The sequence below is a fragment of the Caretta caretta genome, chromosome 2 (genome assembly GCF_965140235.1).
Source record: "Caretta caretta isolate rCarCar2 chromosome 2, rCarCar1.hap1, whole genome shotgun sequence".
NCBI lineage: Eukaryota > Metazoa > Chordata > Testudines > Cheloniidae > Caretta > Caretta caretta.
This window is the reverse complement of record NC_134207.1, coordinates 268,804,501-268,830,681: the sequence shown is the minus strand read 5'-3', so window position 1 is coordinate 268,830,681 and position 26,181 is coordinate 268,804,501. Positions and strand designations below refer to the sequence as shown.

General features: G+C 46.6%; 2 long non-coding RNA genes across 2 annotated transcripts; one reads left to right on the top strand and one right to left on the bottom strand.

Annotated features, from left to right (window-relative positions):
• Nucleotides 1–10,124: 10,124 nt before the first annotated feature.
• Nucleotides 10,125–24,701, top strand: LOC125633041 (uncharacterized). Its single transcript, XR_007355470.2, has 3 exons — nucleotides 10,125–10,213; nucleotides 10,849–11,000; nucleotides 23,672–24,701. It is a non-coding gene; the product is annotated as an uncharacterized LOC125633041 (long non-coding RNA).
• LOC142070720 (uncharacterized) lies at nucleotides 12,623–14,347 on the bottom strand. The gene is made up of 2 exons (XR_012666670.1): nucleotides 13,863–14,347; nucleotides 12,623–13,231 (listed from the first exon to the last, which is right to left on the bottom strand). It is a non-coding gene; the product is annotated as an uncharacterized LOC142070720 (long non-coding RNA).
• Nucleotides 24,702–26,181: the final 1,480 nt, after the last annotated feature.

Here is a 26,181-nt window from a genome sequence, read left to right as displayed (position 1 = left end):
GCAAGGAAAGAGACCAGCCAGCTGAAAAGCTGAGCCAGCAACCGGATCAGATAAACAACTTGGTCAGCCGCCCAATCAGGTGAACAACTGAGTTAGCCAATTAATCTCAGTGTTAGGCAGAAAAGTGTTCATACAATAGATAATGAATCGCTTTGTAACAGTGTATTAAAGCTGAGCATCTGAATGTGGGGGTGTGCTCGCATTTAACCCTGCGCTCTGCCCTGTTTCGGTGGGCTGATCACTCGCTGAAGCAGCAAAGAAATGACATACTTCTTCAGCTCAAGAGTCAGTCTGTGAATCTGGCCATTCTGGGTAACAGGGAAAAGAACTGGTCAACAAAGAGGTAGAGTGGGATTGTGAGCCTGGCACCCTCTCCCCTCCTGCAGCTCCCAAACCTTCATCGCTACCATTTATTAATTATTTGTCTAACCCTTCTGCCAGGTGAAGTTGGCGGCAGCCAGGGCCAGGTTCACTATCTAGGGGTTCCCCTTTCAACGATACAACACAGAACCGGCTCGAGCCCCCCACAGTGGAAAAATTACACACCACCCAGGAGCCTCTGAGAGGCAATACTTCCCCACTCACATGCACGGAATCTGAGTGTAGAAAAGAAACATTTAATGAAAGGAGGGAAGTTACGTGACATAAATTAAGGAAAGTGCCACAAGGGAGGATTCATAATCATAGCACTGGGAGCAGGACGCCCACCCCAGAGCATGTGGGGAAGAGTCTTCTGCCTCATCTTCTTGATTTCCTCTTCCGTGCCCTTCTCTGCTCCCTCACCATACCCCACTCACAGTGGCTGTCCTTGATCAGTGAGGACCGAGGGTTCAGAGGTGCCTCTGTCTGAGTTCACATCCTGCATATGGAGGAAGGCATCCTGCTTGCTCTGCCATCTGAGCACTTGTTCTGGCTGGCTATCCCACTAGCCACTGTTCCATCCCCTCACTGCTTTTCTGGCTACTTGCCTCTCTACTGTGATCTCTGCAGGCCAGTCTCCTGAGGGTCTATCCAACTTTTAGCATAGAAACCTGAGGCAAGCTGGTCAGAAATGCTATCCCACCACAAGTGATTATCAGCTCTTTTGAGTACTGTAAAATGACAAAAGCTCTATCTTTGAACAATACAGAGAACCAGGTTAAACCAGACCAAGTATCCTTAGGGAGCATTGACATTGCCAGACAGGAATATCTCTCTCTATCTTCCCTTACTGTTACATGGCTCTGGCATTTGAGCCCCTGGCTTAGCAAGTTCTTGTCAGCTGAGGGTGCCCCCGCTCCATCCGGACCTGCACAATTTTGCTCTCTTTACTCATACAATAAGGACAACAACATTGATAATATTTCACTACCCGCATTCAGTACTACAGTGTTTTGTAACCCAGCACCAGCCAAAGTTGATCACTTTGAACAACACTGCTCTGTCTGGTGGATACCTAGGCAGAGTAGGTGTGTTCATGTAAATACAGTTTGCTCCTGAAGTCTCTCCCGCTCCCCAGCTAGCTGTCAGTGGAGAGTTCATTCAGACCCTGCTTACACCTGTATTCCTGTAATGTCCAGGGGCCCCAACTCAGATCGGGGGCCCACTGTGCAGTCCTATGCAGATACAGTAAGGCATGGTGCCTGCCTCACAGAGCTTACAACTTCAGTGCACAATAAACCGTCCACCATGATCTTCTCTGACCCCTTCAACTGCCCCCTCCCCACCAATGCTTTTTCCTGGACTACCATCAGCATGGAGAGAGGTAGTCTCTAGTAACATAACTGGTGAGGTTCCTTTGTAATTATTTGCTCTCCTTGGCCCATAAGTTAATAAAGGTTAGAAGTAGCAAATTGTAACAGGATAGAAAAAAAGAACATCACCCAGTGTCAATAACTGCTACTAACAAGTATTGGAGAAGTAGTCATGTTAATCTGTATCCACAAAAACAACGAGTCCAGTAGCGCCTTAAAAATGAACTGATTTATTTAGGCATAAGCTTTTGTAGGTCAAAACCCACTTCTTCAGATGCATGGAGTGAAAATCTCCTTCCTTAGAGGTTTTTAAGGTCAGGCTTGACAAAGCCCTGGCTGGGATGATTTAACTGGGAATTGGCCCTGCTTCGAGCAGGGGGTTGGACTAGATGACCTTCTGGGGTCCCTTCCAACCCTTATATTCTATGATTCTATGATTCTAAAATTACAGATACAAGCATAAGTATACTGGCACATGAAGAGAAGAGAGTTACCTTACAAGTGGAGAACCAGTGATGACAGGGTCAATTCAATCAGAGTGGATGTGGTCCACTCCCAATAATTGATGAGGAGGTGTCAATACCAAGAGAGGGAAAATTGCATTTGTAGTGCTTCATATTACATTGTTAAAGGGCTTTTCTCCCAATTCCCATCCTCATTCCCTCCTGTCTCTATCACTGCTGGTCGTTCCACTCCCCTCCACAACCTGGGAACTATTTTTACCCCCTCTTTCTACTAATTGCCCCCATTCGATGCTGTCATTGATTCTGGCCAGATTTTCTTCTTGAACATCATTCAGCATCACTTCGACTCGTACCCTTTGACAGCAATTATTTCTGTGCAGCATTTTCCCTTAGTTACTGTTTAGCTGCTTTGGTGGCAGGGGAGGAGGTAAAGCCGGCTGAGCCACTGTAATCTTGGAACAGGGTTTGTTTGTGTATTTATGATTTCCAAGAAACAGAAAGTATCTCCCAAAGAGTTTGCTGTGCACCTCCCTCGGCCCCATTCCACACACATGGGGCGGCATCTGACTGGGGCCTGGTCTGCACTAGGGTGACCAGATGTCCCGAATGTTTAGGGACGGTCCTGATATTTGGGGCTTTGTCTTATATACGCACCTATTACCTCCCACTCCCATCCTGATTTTTCACACTTGCTGTCTGGTCACTTTAGTCTGCACTACAAAGTTAGGTCAATGTAGCCACCTTGCGTCCACCTAGGTGTGCATGTGTCTACACTTAAATTTGTGTCCCACCAAAGTCAGCCCCCCCATTACAGCAACACAGTCACACCGCCGCCTGGAGCAGTGTTGAGCCAGGGTCAGCTGAAGGAGGTCGACGCAGCATGAGTGTAGACACTGAGTTACTTGGCGAGGGGAGGGCGGGGGCAACACAGCCCCCCCCCAGCCCAGAGTGCCGGGTGGGCAGGCAGCTGAATGCAGCCCCCAGCCCCAGTGCAGCGGGCAGGTGGGCAGGCAGCATGGCCCCAGCCCCCCCCCCACAAGCGCCAGGGGGGTGGGCAGCGCAAGCCCCAGCTCCAACTGCCTGGACTCCCTGTCTGCAGGCCAGGCCCATCAGCCCCAGCCCAGGGCAAGGGTGCCTGATCCCTCCCAAAAGTGGGGCTGGGGGTCCCCACCCCCCTGCCTGAGATAGAGGCAAAAGCAGCCCCCTGCCCATGTCCCAGGCCCCCCACCCAGGGCAGGTGCAGGGACCCAGGCTCCTCACAGCTGCCCGTGCAACTCTCCCCGTCCTGGGCCCAGCGGGGGGGCCTCGGAGCCGCAGCCCGGCCATGGTAAGAGCTGGATGGGCAGCTGTGGGGAGCTGCGGCAGAACCCCCATTTGCCGACCAGGGCAGGTAGAGGGTCTGTGACTCCATGGCCTCTCACAGCTGACTGCCCAGCTCTTACATTGTCCGGGCTGCAACACCGAGCACCCCCCATCCATGGAGCCAGGTTGGGGCAGATGTGGGGAGCCAACATGGAGTCGCAGACCCTCTACTTGCCCTGGGCTGGGTGGGGAGCCTGGAGGGCTGGGACATGGGCCACTCTCAGCCCCCTCAATCCCGCACCCCAGGCAGGTGGAGGGTCCGTCTCGGCTCCCCACAGCTGCCCAGGCTCCCTGGCCGGTCTCCATGCCGGCCTGGCCGGGGGTAGGGCCTCAGGGGAAGAGGAGGGGAAAGGAGCGGGGTCTGTCCTGGTGAAAAGTGGGAAGTCTCTGCCCCCACTCCCCCCCACACCGTTCCAGCACCACTAGCCCGGAGCCCCAGACATAGGAAAAGGACAGATCTGCAGCAGAGGGTGGTGGGAAGGAGGAGGCAGCCTGGGGAGAGAGTGGGGGGAGGGCACACAGGCCATTTGGGGAGGCTCAGCTTTGCCCTGCCTTTGATGCCCGCCGCCCATCTCAGAGTCCTCCAGCAGCTGTCCCACGATGCCCGACAGTGATCGCACGTAAATGAAAGGTTAGGTACAATGTAAGCCAAGACTATTGGTTTTTAAAAGAAAATGCTTTTATAAATGGTGCATTATTTCCTGTAACTGAACGTAGCTGGGTTTGTTCAGTGGGTTTTTTACTGAGTTATAATCTCCTTTCTGATATAATCATGTGAACTCCACTGCCCAGGAGTCCCCGGAGACCGGAAGCCCCCATCTCCTCTAAAGCCCTGTGAATTTCTGAAAGGCCTTTTCCTGCTTGTCCAGCCTGAGGAGACCCTGGGTGTGCAGCTCCCCAGCCGACCCTGCCGGCCCCACACGCCAGTTGCCCTCCTGCTTGGAGCAGACAGGAGATGCGGGATCTCCTGGGCCCGTGGGGAGAAGAGGCTGTGCAGACACAGGTATGGACCAGCCATAGAAACGTGAACCTCTACGAGCAGATTGTACAGGGGAGCCAGGGGAAAAGTCTCCTTTCTCGTGATGTCATCTGTGGCAAGGGGGGGTCCGGTGCCAAAACAGGGACATGTGTGCCATCCTTTGCTCCACCGCAGCTCAGGAACCCATCGCTGCAAATCTGTGAACCCTGGGCTCTGGGTCTGTCGCACCAGGAAGCTGGCTCCTGTCACAAATGTGGGCAGTTTCTCAGGGGTGTATGAAGACTTGTTTAATTACAGCGGCAGCCATGGCTGAGAGTCACTAACTGTTTAACAGAGAATTTTCTAAGTGCTCTGAAATGTACCTGCTGAATCAGATTGAAAATTACTGTGCCCCTGGGGATGCCAGGCAGGGTTAATGGTCCATATTTGGGATTTTTGACTAAATGGGTCGTGAGATGAAGCCCCCTATAAATCACATGGCATCTACATTTCCTAGCACTCATGGTGGTTTTCTGTTTGCCTCTGAAGCTCAAATGGTTCTGTTTCCTCCCTCCCTCCAACCCTAACCCCAACCCCTACCCCCACCCCCCAGGTGTTCTCACCATCTTGGGATTGATCTCACCGAGTGTCTGCCCCTTTCGGGAAGCAATATTCCCACAGTTCTTCAGGCTAAAGTTTGGAACTACAACATAGGGGGAGCCAAGCTGACGTACTAAAGAGAGTCAACGGCGCGTACGCTATAGACCCATATGTCCTGCAGCTCCACCTGGTAAATTGTTTGAATCACTCATTAAAAAAAGAACATCAGGAAGGTCATGATCCTACAGGGTCTAACCAGCATGGATTCTGCCAACAAACATCACGTCCCACTCGTCTCAGAATTCTTTGACATGTTCCCTGCACAGAGGAGAGCCATCGGAGCCTGCTCTTGCTTTCTTTCTCCTCGCCAGTGTTTGATCCACGACAACCCTTTGCCTCTCACCCCATGACGGCTTAGCTTCTTTGGTAGCCTATTGTGCAGGACTTTGTCAAAGGCCCTTTGGAAGTCTGAGGGTCTGTGCACACAGCAAACGCTGTGCATGGGCTCCCCTCCCCAAGGTAGCTTGAATCCAGCAAACGCAGGTAACAATCGCTCTGTAAACACCACAGTGCAGCCTTCAGAGTGGCTAGTGCGCAGAGTCCACACTCCCAGTCCATGCTGGACCAAAGGCCGACTTCCATCATGGCAGAAGGTTCCATGTTAGGTCCCGTGTTGTTTAAGATATTTATTAATGATCTGCTGGGGGGGGGGGTGGAGGTGAGCAGGGAGGGAGCAAAATCTGCAGCTGACAACAAGGTATTTAGATTAATCAGGATCAGAAGGGGGCTGTAAGGAACTTGAGAGAAACTTCAAGGTTTCTCTCAAGGGAGGGATATCTCAGTGGTTTGAGCATTGGCCTGCTAAACCCAGGGTTGTGAGTTCAATCCTTGAGGGGGCCATTTAGGGATCTGGGGCAAAAACTGGGGGATTGGTCCTGCTTTGAGCAGGGGGTTGGACTAGATGATCTCCTGAGCTCCCTTCCAACCCTGGTAATCTATGATTCTAAAGAAGTTCTAGGAACACGCAACGAGTAAAATTCCCTGTTGATAAATGCAAAGTGATGCTCACTGGAGGGAAAGATTTAAACTCCTCAGGTACTTTGCAGGCTCCTAGGGTAATTGTACTAACTAGGAACTGACTAGGGGCTGTGCTCCTCTTGACCTGCTGTTTACAAACAGGGAAGAAGTGGTTGGGGAAGCAGAAGTTGGTAGTAACCTAGGCAGCAGTGGCTGTGAGCTGGTTGAGTTCAGGATCCTGACAAAAGGAAGACAGGAGAGTAGCAAAATACGGACCCTGGACTTCAGAAAAGCAGACTTTGACTCCCTTAGGGAACTGATGAGCAGGATCCCCTGGGAGGCTAATATGAGGCGGGAAAGAGTCCAGGAGAGCTGGCTGTATTTTAAAGAAGCCTTATTGAGGGCACAGAAACAAACCATCCTGATGTGCAGAAAGAATAACAAATATGGCAGGCGACCAGCCTGGCTTTACAGTGAAATCTTCGGTGAGCTTAGATGCAAAAAGGAAGCTTACAAGAAGTGGAAACTTGGACAGATGTCTAGGGAGGAGTATAAAAATATTGCTCCAGCATGCCGGGGTGTAATCAGGAAGGCCAAGGCACAACTGGAGTTGCAGCTAGCAAGGGATGGGAAGGGTAAGAAGAAGGGTTTCTACAGGTATGTTAGCAACAAGAAGAAGGTCAGGGAAAGTGTGGGACCCTTACTGAATGGGAGAGGCAACCTAGTGACAGATGATGTGGAAAAAGCTGAAGTACTTAAAGTACTTAAAGTATTTTTTTTGCCTCGGTCTTCACAGACAAGGGCAGCTCCCAGACTGCTGCACTGGGCAACACAGCAAGGGGAGGAGGTGAGCAGCTCTAAGTGGGGAAAGAACAGGTTAAGGACTATTTAGAAAAGATGGACGTGCACAAGTCCATGGGTCCAGATCTAATGCACCCGAGGGTGCTGAGGGAGTTGGCTGATGTGCCTGCAGAGCCATTAGCCATTATCTCTGAAAATTCGTGGTGATCAGGGGAGGTCCAGGACGATTGGAAAAAGGCAAATATAGTGCCCGTATTTAAAAAAGGGAAGAAAGAGAACCCAGGGAACTACAGACTGTTGAGTCTCACTTCAGTCCCTGGCAAAATCATGCAGCATGTCCTCAAGGAATCCATTTTGAAGCACTTGGAGGAGAGGAAGGTGATCAGGAACAGTCAGCATGGATTCACCAAGGGCAAGTCATGCCTGACCAACCTTATTGCCTTCTGTCATGAAATAACTGTCTCTGTGGATATGGGGAAAGCGATGGATGTGATATATCTTGACTTTAGCAAAGCTTTTGATACGGTCTCCCACAGTATTCTTGCTAGAAAGTTAAAGAAGTATGGATTGGATGTGTGACGGGTTGGATCATAGAGACCCCCCTTGGGACTGCCACCCGATGTGCCAAGACTAATTCTGCCCCTGCTTTCCTATCCTGTCAGCTTAGGACTTCAGTGCCTGCCTGGTTTGAGCCAGACGCTCTAGCCTGCTGCAAACCCAGACCCAGGTCTGAACCATGTTCCCTAACAGCTGTAGGCTTAACTGAAAGCAGCTTACAGAAGTGTTCCTGTCTTTAACACTCAAATGCCCAACTCCCAATGGGGTCCAAACCTTAAATAAATCCATTTTACCCTGTATAAAGTTTATACAGGGTAGACTCATAGATTGTTCACCCTCTATAACACTGATAGAGAGATATGCACATCTGTTTGCTCCCCCCCGCCCCAGGTATTAAATGAAGTGAGCTGTAGCTCACGAAAGCTTATGCTCAAATAAATTGGTTAGTCTCTAAGGTGCCACAAGTACTCCTTTTCTTTTTGCAAATACAGACTAACACGGCTGCTACTCTGAAACCTACATACTCTGGGGTAATTAATAAGTAAAACAATAAGATTTTATTAAATCCAGAAAGTGATTTAAATGGTTACAAATAGTAACAGACAGAACAAAGTGAATTACCAAGCAAAATAAAATAAGACACGCAAGTCTAGGTCTAATCAAACTGAATAGAGATAAAACCTCACCAGTTCCAGTAAGCTCTCTTTTACAGACTAGTGTCCTTCTAGTCTGGGTTCAGCAATCACTCACACCCCCTGTAGTTACTGTCCTTTGTTCCAGTTTCTTTCAGGTATCCTTGGGGTGGAGAAGCTCTCTCTTTAGCCAGCTGAAGACAAAATGGAGGGGTCTCCCCGGGGTTTAAATAGACTTTCTTTTGTTGGTGGAGACCCCCTCTTCTCTCCTATGCAAAGTCCAGCTAAAAAATGGAGTTTTGGAGTCACCTGGGCAAGTCACATGTCCCTGCATGACTGAATTCCTTACCAGCCAAGCCACATTTCTGGGAAAGCCCAGATGTGGATTGCTGTCTCCATGTTCATTGTTAGCTTAAAAAGGGCTTCTTAATTGGGCACTTACTGAGAATAGTCTTTTCTCAAGAAGCTGACCAACTGCTTCACTAAAACATACTCAGAATTAAACAAGTATGGAGCCAATACTCATAACTCAAATACAAAAATGATACATGCACACAAATAGGATTAATAAATTCAGTAGATCATAACCTTTACAGAGATATGTTACACGGCATATGTAGCATAAAACACATTCTAGTTATGTCATATATACATTCATAAGTATATTTCCATAAAGCCTTATGGGGGGCACCGTCACAGGATGAATGTCCTATAAGGTGGATAGAAAGCTGGCTAGATTGTCAGGCTCAATGGGTAGTGACCAATGGCTCAATGTCTAGTTGGCAGCCGGTATCAAGCAGAGTGCCCCAGGGGTCGGTCCTGGGGCTAGTTTTGTTCAACATCTTTATTAATGATCTGGATGATGGGATGAATTGCACCCTCAGCAAGTTCACAGATGACACTAAGCTGGGAGGAGAGGTAGATACGCTGGAGGGTAGGGATAGGGTCCAGAGTGACCTAGACAAATTGGAGGATTGGGCCAAAAGAAATCCAATGAGGTTCAACAAGGACAAGTGCAGAGTCCTGCACTTAGGATGGAAGAATCCCATGCACCGCTACAGACTAGGGACCGAATGGCTAAGCAGCAGTTCTGCAGAAAAAGACCTGGGGATTACAGTGGACGAGAAGCTGGATATGAGTCAGCCGTGTGCCCTTGTTGCCAAGAAGGCTAACGGCATATTGGGCTGCATTAGTAGGAGCATTGCCAGCAGATCGAGGGAAGTGATTATTCCCCTCTATTCAGCACTGGTGAGGCCACAGCTGGATTATTGCGTCCAGTTTTGGTTCCCCCACTACAGAAAGGATGTGGACAAATTGGAGAGAGTCCAGCGGAGGACAATGAAAATGACTGGGGGGCTGAGGCACATGACTTATGCGGAGAGGCTGAGGGAACTGGGGTTATTTAGTCTGCAGAACAGAAGAGTGGGGGGGATTTGATAGCAGCCTTGGGGAAAGAGCTGATCAACCTGACTGCAGCCCTGAGGGGAGAGAGGTACCAGCACTTCAGTCCTCTGGTTCACGCACTGCTCTGTTTCCGATGCTGTGGCAGGTTGAGAGCTGTCAGGTTACCCAGAGTTCCTATAAAGCACATCTGGAATTGTTTTCCAGGCAGAGGTCGCTTGCTAATCAGGTTCCAACTCCAGCCCACCACCCCATACAAATTGCACAGACCAATAATGAAACTGAAATAATTGATTCTATCTCTGTCTTTCCATAAGCAAAAAGAACAGGAGGACTTGTGGCAACTTAGAGACTAACAAATTTATTTGAGCAAAAGCTTTCTTGAGCTATAGCTCACATGCATCCGATGAAGTGAGCTGTAGCTCACGAAAGCTCATGCTCAAATAAATTGGTTAGTCTCTAAGTTGCCACAAGTCCTCCTGTTCTTTTTGCGAATACAGACTAACACGGCTGCTGCTCTGAAACCTTTCCATAAGCACTTAGTTTCTATCAGTGACATAACAGAAGCATCCCTATAAATTGGCATCAGTCCTGTGAGAGCTCCAGTAGCCTGGCCGGAGGGCACAGCAGCTGGAAGGCGCTCCAGAGGCTGCAGGAGGAGCAAACGTTCGTTCTCCAGGCACAGAGGTATTGTTGGCTGCTTGTCCTTCACTTGGTTGTAATCTCTGACTAAAGAATGTGTATAACTGAAGATCTGTCACTGAAAATGCTCCTGGATTACAGGAAGAAAAAGGTTTTGACTGGCAGATCTCTCTCTCTCTCTCTCTCTCTCTGTCTGTACAAGATCCAGCTAATAATTTCCAGGAGAGATGGAATCACCCAGAAGGTGATTCTTGAGAGCTTTGATTGAACTTGGTTAATCATCTCATGCTAATTTGAAAGCTTCTCAATAAATTTAGGATCTTTAGCATCATATTGCAGAGGATGCCCCCTTCCCAAGAGATACGATAACCATGAATTCACGGTGTTCAGGTTTTTCTGGCCTTTAGGTCATTCCCTGGTGATAACTACAGCTGGTCAGATATTATGTGTCAAATGAATGATGAGCTTGTCACATTTTTGGCTGGTGAATCACTCCTGACTTCTGCAAGTGTATTCATGATTTGTAAACTATTCAGAATACTCCGGATGAAATGCTTTCTGGCAGCATATGTGTTTGAATCCTCTTTGCTTTGAATGTTATTCATTCCAATAAGTTTTCAAAGAATATTCATTTCTGCAAAAACTTATTAAGCTTTTATGATTTGTGAACCTTTTACTAGATAACCAGCAGTTGCCTGAATACTTGTAACGAGTGATATAACTTCATGACTTCTAACCAGTTGAAGTTGGTGCTTTTAGTCAAAGCTCTGAAATACCCCAGACCCAGTTATCTTGGAGACCAGCCTCTTTAACAGTGGTGACCAAGTATCAGGTAAGATCAGCTGGGTGGATCTCAATGTTGCTGAGTCTATACTAGTAACTGAAAACCCCAGGCTGTCACACAGATGTAATTTGGAAAGTCATGTGTAAAAAAGCCAAAAATGGTTGAAAACTTAAACATTGGACTCTAACAGACTATGAATCCCAGTGTGAATGGAACCGGGTGATATCTGGAACAAAAGAAGCTCTCATTCAGGCTCATACGAGTTTCCATCACTTCACACTGGCTCAGACAGTCTAGATTTCAGAGTGATGTCTGAAGCCATGGGCAGTGGATGCATTGGTGCCAACTCTGTGGGTGCTCCGTGGCTGGAGCACCAAGGGGAAAAATTAGCGGGTGCTCTGCACCCACTGGCAGCCAAGCTTCCCCCCTCGCATGCCGCATCCCCACTGCCCCCAGCGCTTCCCACCCCCCGCCCTGCCAACTAACAGCTGTTTGGCGGCGCTTAGGACTTTCCAGGAGGGAGGGGGAGGAGCGGGGATGCGGCATGCTCAGGGGAGGAGGCAGAGAAGAGGCAGGGCAGGGATGGGGACTTGGAGGAAGGGGGTGGAATGGGGCTGGGGTGAGGGCGGTGCAGGGGCGGGCCCAGGGACTGTGGGGGGCTGTCGAGCACCCACCGGGCAGAGGGGAAGTCGGCACCTATGAGTGGATGAAGCTCCCCAGCCCAACTTTTCTGTCTGTGGCCCTGCCCATGCTCCACCTCTGCTCTGCCCCAGGCCTCACCCCTCCCTCTTTCCCCCTCCTCTCTTCTCTCCCCACCCCACTCACCCCTTCCAGCCAAATCCCTGAACCCAAATGAAGCAAATGATGTTTGAAAAAACCACTCCTCTGCCATTTCTTTCTAGAGAAAATGGAGCGTGTTTCCCACTGCATGCCAGATGGTGAGGACTGGACATGCAGAAAGTACCTAATTAAAAGCACTTTAAACTTGGGAATAAGAAGTGTCAGTCACGGTTTTTTTGATATACCCTGAAGTTTGTCAGAGGTTTATTTGCAAAAGCTTTGTAGTAAGGGTGAGTCAGCTGTCCTGCTGAACACAACGTTAAATATTATGGGATACATGATGCAGCTCTTCTCTGTTTTACATTTTCTTAATCAGTATTTCTAAGCTGGTTTTATATTTTAAATGTACTCTTAAGCCTTCAGAAAGGAATCATTCCAGAGTACTACAGATTTAACTCACTGAAACAAAGACATTATTTTAAATTCATCAGTCACAGAGGTTTAGTGTGTTCATAACAATATTCACTGCTTTTAGAAAAAGGGACACTAATTTAATTTGTGTGATCTCCATAACAATAGACGTGCTTATGAAATTTCACCGACTTAAAAAAATATGTTTCCAAAGATTTTAGGCATAACAAAGGATTTTCTATCTTACTAAGGTACTGATTTTGCTGGAGGGTTCTCTTATAACTAGGTTCACCAAATTGTCAGAACAGTAAAGAAAGGTAGACAAACGAGATTCCTTATCTGGAAGAAAAGGGGTGTTGTCCCTTTAAGGGCTCTCTTCCACAGGAGGTGACCGGGAGAAAGATTACAAGGATGGACAGGACAGGACGACTTTGGAAGCAAGTTTTTTAAAATTAAAACGTGTATTTTAGAGAAGGGTGGTCTTTTGAAGGATTTATTTTAAAAACGATATGTCTGAAGATCCAAGCATTTAAGGCTAAAGATGAATATTCAGATTGTGCATCTAAAAATCTATGCAAGAATTTTTTTAGAGATGTGATTTAAAATCTTCAGCAACACACTAATGAAATATTTTTAAAGCAAATTTTAAACTAAGGTCCTGTAGGCTGACATGTTCTGAGTAAATATTACAGCAATACACAACTGTTTTTGGTGGTCAATTCAGAAACTGATAGTATATACCTGCCAAGAACTTGATGACAACATCATTAAGCCAATGATTTTTCTTCAAGGTCTCTCTTGCCCAGGTTTTGGACAGGGTATTGAGGCATTGCTGTGCTCAGGGTTGCACATCTAGTCTATGTAGGAACCGGTTTTATTTTCAAAAGGAAATTAGGCAGGTAGGAACCTAAATGCTATTGTCTGGGCCTGGGTCACTCCAGCCTTTTTTTAGCTCCAGTAGGTGAGACCCTTCAGAGAAGATACATTGCTTGCTAGGAGCTGCCGTACAGGGCTCTGGAGCACCATTTAAAGTTGGGGGGGGGGCCCTCAGTTCTCCCCTCTCCTCCTCATCATGTAGGCCCAGCAGCCTAACAGAGAACATTGTTTTAAATAATAATTAATGTAAGTAGTAACAAGCATAATGTATTTTAATTTAGCAAAAAGAACTAGTTTCAGTAGTATTAAGAAGGAGTTGTTTTGGTAAGCTTTGTTTAGCTCTGTAAAAAATCTTTGCTCTGCAAGAAGTCTTGCTTTCGAAGTTATTTCCTGTTCTGCGGGTGAGGAAAGGACTGTCCGGTGTGCTAACGGAGAAGAGATAGGAGGCGCCAAGTGGGCAGGATAAACAAAGGGGAGCAAGAATTCGAGAGGCGCCGACCAAACTGCCAGGGTCGTTCGAAGGGCTGAGGAAGGGCAAATTAACAACCCTAAAGCAAAGGCAAACACCCCCCAAACTAAAAGAAAAGTAAAGCCAAAAAAGCAAAATAAAAATTATCCTGCAAAAACTCCCCCAAACAACCCAGCACAAAGTTAATTCAAACCAGCCTTCACTACTTTCTAATTAACAACTCCAGCGTAACACAGCAAGGCCCCATAAACTTGCAGGGGGTCTTGTTATGCTCAACAGCCTAATATTGCAATAATCACTAAAAGCCAAACAAAAAGCACTAACAATGATGCATCTCAGCCAGGAAATGGCGCCTCAAGCGATTCTAAACGTACCCCCAAAAAGCTCAAAAAACAAAATCTGCTTAATGTAGCTGTGACGAAGCAGGACTGTTCTTAATGTTTCCTCTGAATTGTGTTGGGGTGCCTCAGTTTCCCCTATGCAGTTCTTAAGTATCTAGGGGGTAGGAGAAGGGTGTATGATCGTTGCAGAGCCCTAGAGGGCAGGTGTGTGCAGGGGTCTGGACACAGAGAATGGCTGACACCCTGTTTCCTGGCAACTGATGGCCTGGCCCTTCCCCCCTGCAAGGTGAGAGCTAAAGGGTTGGAGAACAAAGGAATCAGGTGACCTCCTGGCCTGGGAAAGGGACAAAGCCCAGAGGAGGGGGGACTGGAGAGAGTTTCAGTTTGGGGCTGGCTGGGGACATGGAGTGAAGTGCAGACGTGGTTGTCTGGCTCACTGGCCCCCAAAATGGACCCAGCTAAGGGGTTCTGTTCTCTGCACGTACAAGCTCTGTTTTAGACCATGTTCCTGTCGTCTAATAAACCTTCTGTTTTACTGGCTGGCTGAGAGTCACGTCTGACTGTGAAGTTGGGGTGCAGGACCCTCTGGCTTCCCCAGGAGCCCGCCTGGGCGGACTCACTGTGGGAAGTGCACAGAGGGGCAGAGGATGCTGAATGCTCCGAGGTCAGACCCAGGAAGGTGGAAGCTGTGTGAGCTGTGTGTCCTGCAGACAGGCTGCTCACAGAAAGGAGACTTCCCCAGAGTCCTGCCTGGCTTCATGGGGAGCAGTTCCAGAGCATCGCCCGGGGACTCCGTGACAGTAGCCCACCAATTTATGCACAAAGGTGTAAAACAAAACAAAAACGAAACACTAAAACATTAGAGCAAGTAGCTAAATGAGCAAATATAAAAACATGGGTACAAAATTCTGTTCGTTGTGCGAGGAATAAAGCTCGCCCCCACATTGGCAGCCAATAATCCACCAGCAACAACTTAAACCGTGGCACAAAATTCTAATTAATTTCATGAATAAATTACCAAAAAGTAAAAAAAGGTTTCCATCCCTACTAGTCATTGTGAATTCCTTTTCAAAATGAGGAAAAGCTTTCCCTAAAACAACAGCACCAGAACCGCTGCTAAAAAGCTTAGTACAAAAGTGGTCTGTAGGTACAGAGCCCCCAAGGTTATAAACTCAAATAACGGGGGGTGCATTCATCAAAATAATCTTTACCATAATAACGCATGCCTTCAAAATTAAACAAAAATTTCATATCCCATACCGACCTCCATCCTCAAAACAGGTAAAAAAAATAAATTGTACCATTAAAAAGGCACTGCAAAAAGTGATGAACCACACCAATAAAAACTGGCCTAAAAAGCTGCCCTTACTCTTGGCTGCCATCCGCAGCTGTGACAGGCTAAAAGCAAAAATTCAGCCGTATCAAATTCTGTTTAAGCAGCAAATGAGGTTCATAATTAATCCCAAATGCCTCATTAAAAATGATAAAAAACACCCTACGGCAACACAGCATAACTACTTCCAGTGGCTTAAACAATCGCAAATAACAAAACTACCTTATAATACAAAGTAAACCAAGCCATTAAATAAATACAAAATTATATAAGCAAAAAGCCACTAATTCTAAGCTATAAAAGGACCAAAACCAGGTAATAGCTCTAAAATTTAAAAAAAAAATTTAAAAAATCATATGCTAAACTCCAAATAAACAGGCCCCTATTCCATAATTAACCATCTTAGCCCACTAGTGTACCATATTAAAAAAAAATAAACAACCAGCAAACTCAGATGGGTTCATATTTTACAAATACAATTGTTTTCCAAATTAGTTTGTGTTTAATTGTTACGGGCATGGACTGGAGGTGTATACCTGCCAGTCAAAAGTCCAAGGAACATGCAAATTCGTGCACCCCAATAAAAGTTTATTTGCACACTGCTTAATCCCATGAAAAAAGTCCTGCCAAAAACCTGCTACATGCAAAAATGCTGTTATTCTTGGAAATGTTTACACATTTTGGTGGTTCAGAAACAGCACACACACACTAAAGCATACAAGGGTTTAATTTTACAAACTACAATAAAATCCCAAAAATACCCATGCATAACAATACTCTGTATGGGCCTTTTGCAAAAATCACATTGCAAGTCCTGGGTCAATATAACCAGCGAAAATCATAACAGCATAATAAAGGTAACAACCCCTAGGGGGCCATTTGTACATTTTAAATTTCTTTTATAAACGCTTTGGACCCAGTCCACTCACCTTCCTGTCTTTCACACCAAAACCACTAAGGTGCGCAGTTACAGTTGCAAAAAAACGTAACAGTGCTCACTTTAAACAGCCCGCCAATTATAAAAAGGCCTTATCCACACTTGCTTAAAAAGCAACCACCAATTAAAGCATATGTAGCACCCATAACAGCCACCCTACATATTGTAGTTAATTAAATAATAATTTGACCCTCACACAGCCCAAATGTGCACCAACAGCACCCCTTTATTCAAGGCTTGGTACAACTCCTTACAACAAACATCTCTCCCGTTTCATTAAAAAAAAAATTAAAAAAATTAACCCGTACGATACTAAAAAGCATGAAAGCTGGTACAAAAATATTAAATTCTGTAAACTTAATAGCATTAAAAAAACCAACGCTAGCGCAGAACAAGCTTTACACCGCATAATAATACATTACCCGATTAGTACAGATGGGGTAAATCCACGAAATCTACAATGGCACACTTAAAACCACATCAACCATACACTTTAGGCTCAATATGCCACTATGCAAAACACACCTAATAAAACAGCTACAGCCGTATGGTGCTCTAAACAGTTGTAAGCCATTGTCCTAACAAATAAATAAATTAATTAAATTCATGCCACAAACGCGTCTGCCTTAACCTCCCTTCTCAGCAAACATAAAAACAATCTTTTGCTCCCTTATGCTCCAAAATGGTATAAGCCGATAAAATCACACGTTACATGGCTTTTCCTTTCTCCCTCCCACTTCCCTGGTTCTTCTAACGCAGACAGAGAGCCACAAACCAGAAGTCCAAGATGCAGACAATTCAACGTTTATTGGGGGTATTTCCAGCAAGCATGATTCCGAAGCCCTTCGCACCAGTCGGGCTTCCCCAGCTCTGATGCCGGGGAGCATTTACCTCGTGTCCCCCTGTCACGGAGTGTGGGGGAGTCCGGGGCCTGCACCCCTCTTCCTGGGAATCACCGTGACTCTCAGCCAGCCAGTAAAACAGAAGGTTTATTGGACAACAGGAACACAGTCCAAAACAGAGCTTGTGGGTCCAACCAGGACCCCTCAGTCAAGTCCTTTCGGGGGAGCAGGGAGCTTAGACCCCAGCCTTGGGGTTCCCTGCGTTCCACCACCCAGCCCCAAACTGAAACCAAAACCCCCCCAGCAGGCTCCCTCCTGCAGCCTTTGTCCAGTTTCCCGGGCAGAGGTGTTACCTCCCCTCCCCCTCCTGGCTCAGGTGACAGGCTCTCAGGTCTCCCATCCCCAGGGAAACTCCCCTGCCACATCCCCAGGTCAACACTCCCCCATCCCTGCTGCGTCACACCCACTTCCCAGCTCTGATGCCCCAGAGCCTTGCCTGTGTCCCTGTTCCCATTCCCCCCCCTTAGCAAAACATGATTCCAGTTTCCTCCCCCCACTTCCTGTTTGACCTCAGTCTATATGGTAAAACTTGAGTTCTGCTTAGCCAATCATTTTACTGAAATGTCACTAACCAATCCTAGCATATTGTAACATAATTCTCTGACCAACTATATCCCACTATCTTAATTGATTTATACCTAGCAAAATTAATTATACGGCAGACAGAAACAATTAAAGATCCAGACAGAGACCAGACAGACAAACAATAGAAAAGTGGGGACCATAAAGACAAAACAATAAAGAAATGAGGGTTTCACAACCACAACCATTGATAAGTGAGTTCTTGGTAGGCAGAAAGCTCTCACACTGCGTTTTCTTTAAACCTTCTAGGATCTTGTCTTTCTCTGGAGGTGTTAGATGGGATCGCCTTCTTAACAGCAAAAAAAAAAAAAAATTAAAAAGAGGAGCCCACGAAAGCTTAGGCCCAAATCAGCATATTAGTCTCTAAGGTGCTGCAAGGGCTCCTCATTGTTTTTGCTGATACAGACTCACACGGCTACTGCGTAACAGCCTAATTTTACCTTCTTTCAGCGTGACTGGTTTGGGATGTGAGGAGGTGACCGGTCGCTTCCCAGCTTAGGGCTGCCCCTGCTGCTTAGCCTAAGAACAAGGCCTCAGACTAGCGCAGTGAGAGAAGGCCCACACACAGGCAGACTGTGATATTGATTCTTTGGTTTTATACCCCTATAACTAGCTAAGTGATAAAAATACACCTAAGGTCTTAAAGTTTAGGCCTTTACAGACAGGCCTGAATATCTATTTTCTAACTGTAACCCTTCTGCCCGTCAGAGTTGGCAGCAACAAGGGCCGGGTTCAATATCTAGGGGTTCCATTCCAATAACACAATGCAAACCGGCTCGAGCCCCCACCCAGTGACCTGCGACAAATATATACCACCCCCGCTGGGCACCTCCAAGAGGCAATACTTCCCCTCTCGCAAGCACATAGCCTGAGTGTAGCAAAAGCCTTTTAATAACAGAGAGAAACAATGTGGCATTATGTTGGGGAAACACCACCAACAGGATTCATAACACAACCCATGAGCAAAAAAAAAGAACCCACCCCAGGCAAATTGGGGCATGCCCTTTTCCCTTTGGTTCTTGAGTCCAGCAACCCCAAATCACCCAAAGTCCCAAAAGTCCAATGCCCCAAAAGTCTCTGTCCCTGGTCAGGGCAGCCCCAGAGTTCGAAAGTTTATCTGCGGAGCTTTACCTCCCAACCTGGGTGGAAATGGGACGGGGGTAAGAGGCACCTTACGTGATCTGAAGCTGACCGCCCCATAGCTCCATAGCGGCACTCCGCTCCGCCAGCCGCCCCACAAACTCCTTCGCTCCACTCCACTCCGCCAGCCGCCCCACGAACTCCTTCGCTCAGCTGCGCTCTGCTCCGCCAGCCGCCCCACGAACTCCTTCGCTCAGCTCCACGGCCCACAAGCCGCTCCTGCCATCCACACACTGCTCCGCGTCGAACTGCTCCACAATATATCTTTAGGCTCCCCCACTACTTAACACAACACTCAGTGATTTCAGCTCTTAGGTGAATTCAGCTTGTAGTAGGGGAGCCCCAGTGCTGGTGCACTGTCAGCCCAAAGTGAGCTCAGCAGCCTATAACTAGACTTCTAATGAAATCAAAATTAGCTCTGATATTCCACAGTGGAGAGAGGAGGAAGTACAATTAGCATGTAAAGCCCTCACCAAGGGGCCCATGCCACCAAGTATTAATACTTGTCCCCAGCCTCTCTCCATTCACACAGTTTTGGAACCCATGACCCTTGCCTAGCGAGTGCTACTTAGTTGATGGTGAATCCCTCCATCATAACAAAAGGCCACGTACAGTTCCAAGCACAGTTCCCATAATCAGGGTAATAACAATTTATTCTTCCTGCCCCAATAACAGAGACACTGGGGATCCCACAGCAGCCAAAGTGACCATTTGGGCAGCTATGGTCTCATTCTAGGCGTGGTGGGTGTGCCTATGCAAATGAGATCGGCCCCTGAAGTTCTTTTCCACAACTTGCCACACCTCACCACCAGATGTCAGGGTGGAGCTCATCCTGACACTGCTTACATAACAATACGTGCAAACAAATACCCTAACAAAACACATCACCATACGCAACGCGTTCAACCATCCACACACCTACACACCATGTGGTCTTTCCAACCCCTCCCAACTCTACCAAAAAAAAGGCAGAGAGTCCTGTGGCACCTGACAGACGTCTTGGAGCAGGAGCTCTCGTGGGTGAATGCCCCCTTCGTCGGCTGCATGGCATGTATTCACCCACGGAAGCTCCTGCTCCAATACGTCTGTTAGTCTATCAGGTGCCCCAGGACTCTCTGCCGCTTTTACAGATCCAGACTAACACGGCCGCCCCTCTGATTAAAAAAAAAAAAAAGCATATCTAAGCCCCAAAATTAATAAAAATATACATAAATAAACAAAATTATTAATCACCGTAACTATAAAAAATAAACTACCAGGCAATAAATATGCCCCACCTTGCCAATTTAAAAAAAAACCCTTGCTCCATGCATAATAAAAAATTAGCAACATATTACTAAAACACGTTCAATAACAGCACCACCAAAATACATCATAAAAATATATTTAAATTATTAAATTAAAAAAAGATATAGCAAAAAATATCTACTCAAAAGCCACCTGTACAACAGTATATATGTAATATAACAATACGACAAACCCCTACCATAACTCATTATGGTTTCCAGTTCATAAAAATAAAAATATTAACCTAACAAATTTCAGCAATGCGATAAGTTTTCATTTCTCTTTGGGGTTAATTAAATTGCCTCATACCAATAGCTAGCAAAAACCAAAGAAATCAGTCAATTACCTGCAGCAACCAAAACATAAATACTAACACAAAGCCTTGCCATTCTGCCCCAGAAAATAAAATTCTAAAAGTATCCACACGACCCCAACAAATAATAATACACCATTGGTATAACATCTTCAAAGGCTGGTATTATATTATAATCAACCCTATAATTATTTTGTATTAATTAGCACGTTTGTTATAATGTGTTGTGTATGCTGTAAAATAAAAAAAAGTATCTTAAATTAAAGCCACAAGCCTAAATTGCATCACAATACATGGCTTTAAAACAATTAAATAAAATGTGACCCATTTAATATATTAATATTAAAGGGTCAAATTAAAAACTCACGGTAGGCCCAAAAGCCTAGCAGGTTACAGCGGAAGCCCAAAGGCCTAACAAAAGTTGTTTTAAATACTAATTGCAATCATTACTGTAAATAATAACAAAGATGCTGTATTTTAAATTAGCCCAAAAAATTAATAATAAAACATTGTTCTAAGAAAGTGCATTTAGCTTTTGTTTGGCTCTGCTTGCTTCTGTAAAGAACTTTGCTCTGCAAAAAGTCTTGCTTTTAAAATTATTTACTTTTTATATAGATAAAGAAAAACATAGAATATGCTAACAAATAAAAAAAAACCAAATAAACAAAAGAAATAAAAAAGCAAAAATTCAGAAAGCACCAACCGATCTATCAGGGTCATTCAAACAGTTAAAAAAAGCAAATTTACACCCTAAAGCAAAGGCATCCACCCCCCACCCCCCGATTAAGTAAAAATAAAGCCAAAAAGGCAAAATAAAAACTATGCAGCAAAAACTCCCGGCAACCCCCCAGCACAAAGCTAATTCAGAACAACCTTAATTACTTTCTAATTAACAACTCCAGGGTAACACAGCGAGGCCCCATAGACTTGCAGGGACACGTATTCCTATAAAAAGAAAAGGAGGACTAGTGGCACTGTAGAGACTAACCAATTTATTTGAGCATAAGCTTTCGTGAGCTACAGCTCACTTCATCGGATGCATTCCTGTAGCTCACGAAAGCTTATGCTCAAATAAATTGGTTAGTCTCTAAGGTGCCACAAGTCCTCCTGTTCTTTTTGCGGATACAGACTAACACGGCTGCTACTCTGAAATGTATTCCTATAAATATGTATCGCCATAAAACTTCCCATTCCTTCTGCATCAACGGCAAAGGGCCACCCCCACCATTGAAATCCGCCCTTCCCCCATCCCAGCGAATACCGAGCAAACCCCGCCCTGCGCAGCCACAGACGGAGCGTGGGGAGCAGCCTGCAATGGGCTGGGGGGCGGGGGGAGAAGGGGCTCCTAGCCGGGACAGCGGAGATGAGGGGGGGACAGGTCAGTGCCAAGCAGCCCCCCCACACCCTGCCGCCAGCAGCCGAGAGAGGGGACAGCTCAGTGCATTGGGGTGGGGGGCCCCCGATACTCCCCACTGCCAAACAGCCCCCGCCTTCCCCCCCAGCCAGATGCTGAGGGGGATGGAAAGACACAGTGGGGGGGAGAGGGGCTCCCCCCCCCTCAAATTTCATACCCCCCCACTGGCCTACTCTCTGCTCAGCCAATAGGAATGCAGAGCTGTATCTGGCAGAGCCAATAGCAGGGCTGGGAGCCTCTGCAGCATCTTTGCATTCCTGAAACAAGCCCACTCCGGGGCAGGATCCCAAGCTCTGGGCTTAGGTCAGAAGTCGCCTGGTGCAGATTTCATCCTGCTCTGACCCCACCTTCACATTGCGACATGTTCAACGGCAGGAACGAGCCCCTGGCTGGGACACCAGGGGACGCAGGCCTGCTCAGGCCTATCCAGGGGATAATTATCCCCACAGCCAGCCCAGCTTTGGAAGGATCCGGCTGCAAGAGCAGCGCTGCTGAATGACCCCCTGGAATCTTTCCTGCTGCGAGAAACAAGCCTGAGCCGCCCTGTCACTAAAAGCTGTGTAGCGTAGAGTAGACAAAACCTTAGTGCAGGGGTGGGCAAACTTTTTTGCCCAAGGGCCACATCTGGGTGGGGAAATTGCATGCAGGGCCATGAATGTAGGGTTGGGGCAGGGTGTTGGGGTGTGGCAGGGAGTGTGGGGTGTATGAGGGGGCTCAGGGCAGGGGTTTGGGGTGCAGGAGGGGTGCAGCAGGGGGTTGGGGTGCAGGGTGCAGGAGGGGTTCGGGGTGCAGGCTCCGGCCCGGCGCCACTTACCTGGAGTGGCTCCGGGGTGGCAATGGTGCGCAGCAGGGCTAACGCAGGCTCCCTGCCTGCCCTGGCCCCATGCCGCGACGCTCCCAGAAGTGGCCAGCACCACGTCCCTGCGGCCGCGGGGGCAGAGGGCTCCACGTGCTGCCCTCGCCTGCAGGTACCTCCCCCGAACTCCCATTGTCCGCGGTTCCCCATTCCCAGCCAATGGGAGCTGCAGGGGGGTGGAAGGTACCCACAGGTGAGGGCAGCATGCTGAGCCCTCTTCCCCCCGCCACCGCCCTAGGGGCTGCAGGGACGTGGTGGCGGCTGCTTCTGGGAGCAGCTCGGGGCCCACAGCACCACAGGGGTGGCAATCCCACGGGTCAGATCCAAAGCCCTGATGGGCCGGATCCAGCCCGCAGGCTGTAGTTTGCCCACCCCTGTCTTAGTGTCTACTATATCAATGTTCTACCATATCCGAAATGATGCAGACAAGTGTGTCCTAATTCAGGCATCCAACAAACACTAACAAAGCAAAACAACACACAAAGTTTTCGGAGGGGTAGCCGTGTTACTCTGTACCAGCAAAAACAACGCGGTGTCCTTGGGGCATCTTAGAGACTAACAAATTTATTTGGGCATAAGCTTTCGTGGGCTAAAACCCACTTCAGCAGATGCATGGAGTGGAAAATACAGAAGGAAGATATATATACACAGTACATGAAAAGATGGGAGTTGTCTTACCAAGTGGGGGGTCGAGACAATTCAATTAAAGTGGGCTATTATCAAGAGGACAAAAAATCACTTTTGTAGTGGTAATCAGGGTGGCCCATTTCAAAGAGTTGACAAGAAGGTGTGAGTAACACTAGGGGAAAATTAGCATGGGGAAATTAGTTTTTAATTCTTGTAGTGACCCATCCTCTCCAGTCTTTATTCAGGCCTAATTTGATGGTGTCCAGTTTGCAAATTAATTCCAGTTCTGCAGTTTCTCGTTGGAGTCTGTTTTTGAAAGTTTTTGTTGTTGAAGAATGGCCACTTCCAAGTCTGTTATTGAATGGCCAGGGAGGTTGAAGTGTTCTCCGACTGGTTTTTGAATGTTACAATTCTTGTTGTCTGATTTGTGTCCATTTATTCTTTTGCGTAGAGACTGTCTGGTCTGGCCAATGTACATGGCAGAGGGACCATGCCACAGTGTTCACCAGAGTTCAAAGCAGTTTCACTTTCTTCATCTTTTGTCATCACTTTGTACCAGACAAGCCAGAAGAGAGAACTCTGTTTACAGCACTCCCCTCACTGAGACCAAGTGCACAAAACCAAAGATGACTCCATTACAACATAAATGTGGAATGCTGTTAATTGTGTAACTAGAAACGCTCCTCTAAGGCAGAGAGGTGTCAAATAACTCCTGGAGACCCAAGCTTTCTATTTAAATAAAAAGCAAATCTCTAGCCCTTTGCCATGCAGAGAAACCTCAGAATGTTCTTCTGTTTATGTTCCATCAAAACTGAAGCAAATCAGAGAAGCCCTTGAAGCTAAGAGGTCACCATAGTTAGAATAGAAATTTGTTCAAATACTTTTTTGGGGGGGAGGGCAGATCCTAGCTGGAGAACAGAGAGAGGAAGATATTTAAAAGTTCATTTTCCCATCCCACCGCCTGATCTTCCTCACCTCCACTCTCATCCCCTCCATTCTGAGAGCAGACTGCGCCATCTGGTATAGTTGAGCTGATTTTAACCTTAAAAACAATGAGGAGATGCATCTGAAGAAGTGGGCTTTTTTACTCATGAAAGCTTATGCCCAAATAAATCTGTTAGTCTTTAAGGTACCACCGGACTCCTGGTTGTTTTTGTGGATACAGACTAACATGGCTACCCCCGATACTTGATTTTAACCTTGACTCTTCTAAGCTCTAAAATCTGCACAGCTACACAGATTGCCTTGAAATATGGTATGCCTCATGGGATTGTGGGGTAGGGGCAGTGGTCCGAATTTGGGGTCATTTGACCTAGAGGTTCAAGAGATACAGCTCCCTGAAAAAACTTCTAGACAGCTGTTAAGAAAGCCATATTTGAAATGGGAAAAATACATTACACATAATGTAATATGTGTGCAATAAACATGGCTAATAAGTAAAGTTCAGTTCAACCTATCAGGATATGATGTACTCCGGAGAGACTGAGAGGCTACCAGAGGATGTGCGGGGGGGTGAGGGGGGGCAGTCTGTATATTTATAAAAGAGGAACTTAGCTATGTTTAAATGGATGTGCAGAAACCAAGTTTTGAATATAATGCTATTGAAATTCCCGTGCAGAACAAAAATACTTATAAATAGATGTATAATGTTTATAATCCATATAAAAATTTGTTATTTTAGAACTAGAAAAATTAGTTAATTCATAATTTGTGGAGACTTTAACAGTCATAATGAGCTATAGGGAAGTAAGAAAGCTTGCATCTGATGAAGTGGGTTTTAGCCCATGAAAGCTTATGCCCAAATAAATTTGTTAGTCTTTAAGGTGCCACAAGGACTCCTTGTTGTTTTTGCTGATACAGACTAACACAGTTACCACTCTGAAACCTGACCTAAAAGGTAAATGCTTAGAACAATTTATTGATGTGCATATTGGTGGTATTGAATACAGGAGCACCTACTAGGGGACCTTTTCTGTTCTGGATTTAGGAATTGCAACAAATAACACAGTTAGTAAATGCAGCTGGGAAATTCACAAGGAAGAGAGAATGGGAAGTGATCCCTTCCCTGTGTTTACTGAGTATGAAGGCCGGTGAAATGTGATGAATATTTATGCAGTAACTGTACAAGTGACAGCCTAGGAGAATTCTATAACATGATATACCCTGCTACTCGCTGCGCCACTGCGACATTGCCCAGGGTACAATCTGGGGAGATGGACAGCTGTATCCCCTCAATTCTCCAGTCTGGGGTGGCTTTTACGCTGCTTTGCTGTGAGAGCCACCACTCCTGGTCTGCTCTCACACAGCCCCCAGCATGTAAATCCCTCCCAGCTATAGCGTCTGAGTGCTATGGCCAGCCACTCAGGAATTACATGGCACCCGCAAACTCCCGGTCCCAGACGTTCCCCTGGAAATGTGCCTCTTGTACTGCCCAGCACCCTCCTGGACAACACAAGCTCGTATGAAGTCCGTCATTTCATTAACAGAAAATAATATGCAGAAATCCTGTTATCCCAAATGGAGTTTCCCAAACACTTCAGTCCAAACACACCGGTTTAGATCAAACGAATTTATTAACTACAAAAAAGGAAAAAAAATTAAGTGATTACAAGTAATGAGGCATAAAAGTCAGAATTGGTTACAAGGAAAATAAAAGGTAGAAAACAACATCTAACTTAACGAGCTAAGTGAATTAAAAACAAAGGTCAGCCAGGGCCCCTCCTGCCATCCAGTGTTACTCTCCTTGTCATTCGGGTGTTGTTGATCCCGTGAGCAGAGAGAAAGGGAGGAGTCTTTTGGGGGCATCTGTTCCCCTTTCTTATAGTTTTCCCTCCTCTTTGAGAATCGTCTCCAGCTGGGGTCCAGGTGACAGTCTGTTGGGACAGGAACCTCCAGCTGTTACTTTGCCAAGATGTAAATTTCTCACTCACACCCTTTTCCTGCTGAAGAATGGCCACTTAA